Raw genomic sequence first — 3640 nt, 5'->3', positions numbered from 1 at the left:
GGGTGTAAATCCTTACGGGAGTAGAAAGCCTCATCTTTCTCCCACGGAGCAGCTGGTAGTTTCGAACCGCTGACCTTTAGGTTCGCAGCCCGATTCGTAACCACTACGCTAACAGAGCTCAAATTATGTCCCCCAAAATATGTGCCACGATTCTCAGTGGTTTGGCAATTCTGTGATGAGGTAATGTGGCAGTGATGTGATGACCCCCATAATGTGATCTGATGTGAGAAACCAGTAGGGTGGGCTGCAATACCATAAGGAGCCCTGTTAACCACAAGGTCAGCAGGTCAAACCAATCAGCCACTCCTTGGCTACCATAAAGATTTACAGTCTCAGAACCTCTATACACGGTCCTATGAGTCTGGATGCACTCAATGGCAGTGGTAGGAGGGAGAAAGGCAACAGTCTTCATCCCATCAAAACGTGAACCAATGTAAGGACGTCACCCAAGGATGTGGCCTACAACACATTTATCTTACAAAAGATCAAAGAAAGAGAAGGGAGCAGAGAAAGGGGGCACCTACCACTATCCAGGTGTGGCACTGTGGGTTAATGCGCCAGACTGCAAAGCCGTTTGAACTGCAAGGTCGGCGGTTCAGGCTCATCAGCTGCTCCTCGGAAACCCTATGCAGGGTCACTATAGGTCAGAATCGACTCAACGGCACTTAACAACAACAACAACCACTAGCCAGGAGTGGTGTATCCTTTGGACCTATCTGGGGTCCCTGCACTGTGAAGCTCCTAGAGAGAGGGAAAGATTAATGCCGAGACACAAGGAGCTCTTCAAGGACAGATGCTGAAAGGAGACAAGGACCTTACTCTACCTCTGAATCTCTAGCCTCCTAAACTATGAGACGATAAATTTCTGTTTGTTACAGTCACCCACTCAGAAGCACTAGACATAACTAAGACTTTAGTCACGTGCAAACCAAGCACAAGCCCTTCATGCTCCCCAGGAACTCTTTTGAGCCACATAAATTAATCCTCTCCAACAGCGCTCGCCCACTGAACCCGTGTTCTCATGGGTAACATCGGAAAAACACCACCTACCTCACAAGGGGACGAACATCAGGAGAGCAGGAAACACGTTGGACTTCGTCGCCTGTGTCCCCAGTGCCTAGCACAGGCTGGCACATAATAGGCACTCAAAAAAGATCTGTTGAAATAATGAAAACATCCATTCAGATAATGTGTGTGAAGAATGCTCCATCAGCTGCAGTTACATTTAGAGTCCTTGTCCACAAGGAATTTACAATCTAGGTACAGTTTCTCCACCCAATGAACTCTCCTTGTCTGCAGCTCGTAGGTGGCCTTTAATCACAATTGCCCTGTGACCTCGGGCCCGGGAATTGAAGCTCCCAAGTTCTCATCTCAACTTTACCATTTACCTGCCCAGGATGTTTCCTCCACCAAAAATCTGAAGCTCCAATCATTTCCAGACCCACCAACCCAAGCACGCTGCTGCTGAGTCAATTCAGACTCATAGAGACCCCATAGGATGGACTAGAACTGCTCCTTGGGGCTTCTGAGATTGTAAATCTTTACAGGAGCACATAGCCTCAGGCTTCCTCCATGTATCGGCTGGTGGCTTTGAACAATTGATCTTGTGGTTAGCAGCCTAACAATTAATCCACTGCATCACTAGGGATCCTTCCTTTTCCAGAAGGGAAAACTAATTCTCACTTTTTCAAAAATCTCAAGGCTAGTCAGCTTCCTCAAACTTGCTGTGTTGTGAAGTGCAGTAGAGTCAGTTTCAACCCATAGCGACCCTGTGTAGGGTTTCCAAGGAGCAGCTGGTGAGCTTGAACCGCCAACCTTGCAGTTCAAATGGGTTTTCAGTCTAGTGCATTAACCCACAGCGCCACACCAGGACTCCTTCCTCAAACTTGTTGTTGTTGTTATGTGCCGTGGAATCGGTTCCGACTAATAGCAACCCTGTACAGGGTTTCAGGGTTTCCAAGGCTGTAAATCTTTATGGAAGCAGAAAGCCTCACCTTTCTCCAGCAGAGCAGCTGGTAGTTTCGAACTACTGACCTTGCGGTTCGCAGCCCGATTCGTAACAACTACACTACCAGAAGCAGTTGTTCGAACAGAGCATGGGAACACTGAATGTTTTTAAATTGGGAAAGGTGTGTGACAAGGTTGTGTTCTTTCACCATACTTACTCAACCTGTATGCTGAGCAAATAATAAGAGAAGCTGGGTTCTATGAAGAAATACGTGGCGTCAGGATTGGAGGAAGACTCATTAACAACCTGCGATATGCAGATGATACAACCTTGCTTGCTGAAAGTGAAGAGGACTTGGAACATTTACTGATGAAGATCAAAGAGCACAGCCTTCAGTATGGATTGCATATCAATGTCAAGAAAACAAAAATCCTCAGCACTGGACCAATAAACAACATTCTTATCAATGGAGAAAAGATTGAAGTTGTCAAGGACTTCATTCTTCTTGGATCAACTATCAACACTCGCGGAAGCAGCAGTCAAGAGATCAGATGACGTATTGCATTGGGCAAATCTGCTGTACAGAAACTTTTTAAAGTATTGAAGAGCAGAGATGTCAGCTTGAGGACTAAGGTGTGCCTGACCCAAGCCATGGTATTTTCAATAACTTCATATGGATGAGAAAGCTGGACAGTGAATAAGGAAGATCTTAGAAGAATTGATGCCTTTGAGTTGTGGTGTTGGAGGAGAATACTGAAAGTGCCATGGACTGCCAAAAGAACCAATAGATTTGTTTTGGAAGAACTGCAGCCGAGTGCTCCTTGGAGGCCAAGATGGCTAAGCTTCGTCTCTCATACTTTGGACACATTGTCCGGAGAGAACAGTCGCTGGAGAAGGATGTCATGCTGGGTAAGATGGAGGGTCAGAGAAAAAGAGGAAGACCCCCAATGAGATGGATTGGCCAGGTGGCATCATTGATGGCGTCAAGTGTGGCAGCGGTAGTGAGGTTGGCCCAGGATCGGACATTGTTTCATGCTGCTGTGCATGGGGTCGCTATGAGTCAGTTCCGACTCGATGGCACCTGACAACAACAACAACAACAACAACAACACGACCAGAGCTCCTTTTCTAGAGGTCCTCAAATGTCTCTTTCAGATCTCTAAACTCCTTCTTCTGTCTTTGGGTTTCAAAGGCAGGCTCTATGAGGACAGAAACCTTACTCCTCTTACTCACTGTCGCACTTCCAGGTCCTAGAACAGTGCCTGGTGCAATGTAACTACAGCTCAATGTTGTCAAATACATGAATAAGTGAATGGCTACTTAATTTTACACCTATGTACGCCTTTATTTCCCTAACTAGACTATTAGCTCTAGGGGAGTAGGGTACATGTCTTTGAGATATGTGTCACCCTGATACTTATAGTGTCACACTTCTTATAGTGCCTGATGTGCCACAGAATTTACTCCAACTCACAGTGACCCCAGATGTGTCAGAGTAGAACTGGTATTTTTTGGCTGATTTTCCAAAAGTAGATCACCAGACCAGTGGCCAGTTGAGAAGTCCAGACAAGCACAGCCTCCCGGCACTCGCTATGTTCAGGCAGAGAACACACTATCGGGACTCAGCCTAGTTATGCTAAATGGCCTCTCTTTTCCTGATTCGTCAGCAGTCCCTGCATGGGTCTCTCTCTC

The 3640-nt window shown here is 46.4% G+C and overlaps 1 protein-coding gene across 1 annotated transcript in view; it reads right to left on the bottom strand.

The window, feature by feature from the left end:
- GRIK4 (glutamate receptor, ionotropic, kainate 4) overlaps window positions 1-1162 on the bottom strand; it is a 499211-nt gene extending 498049 nt beyond the window's left edge. The window contains exon 1 of the mRNA XM_006833921.1: window positions 1051-1162. The gene's annotated coding sequence lies outside the window, so the exon portion shown is untranslated. The remainder of the gene's footprint in view (window positions 1-1050) is intronic.
- Window positions 1163-3640: the final 2478 nt, after the last annotated feature.

This window comes from Chrysochloris asiatica, unplaced genomic scaffold (genome assembly GCF_000296735.1).
Source record: "Chrysochloris asiatica unplaced genomic scaffold, ChrAsi1.0 scaffold00008, whole genome shotgun sequence".
NCBI lineage: Eukaryota > Metazoa > Chordata > Mammalia > Afrosoricida > Chrysochloridae > Chrysochloris > Chrysochloris asiatica.
The sequence above is the reverse complement of the archived record's forward strand: the minus strand, read 5'-3'. Positions and strand labels throughout refer to the sequence as shown.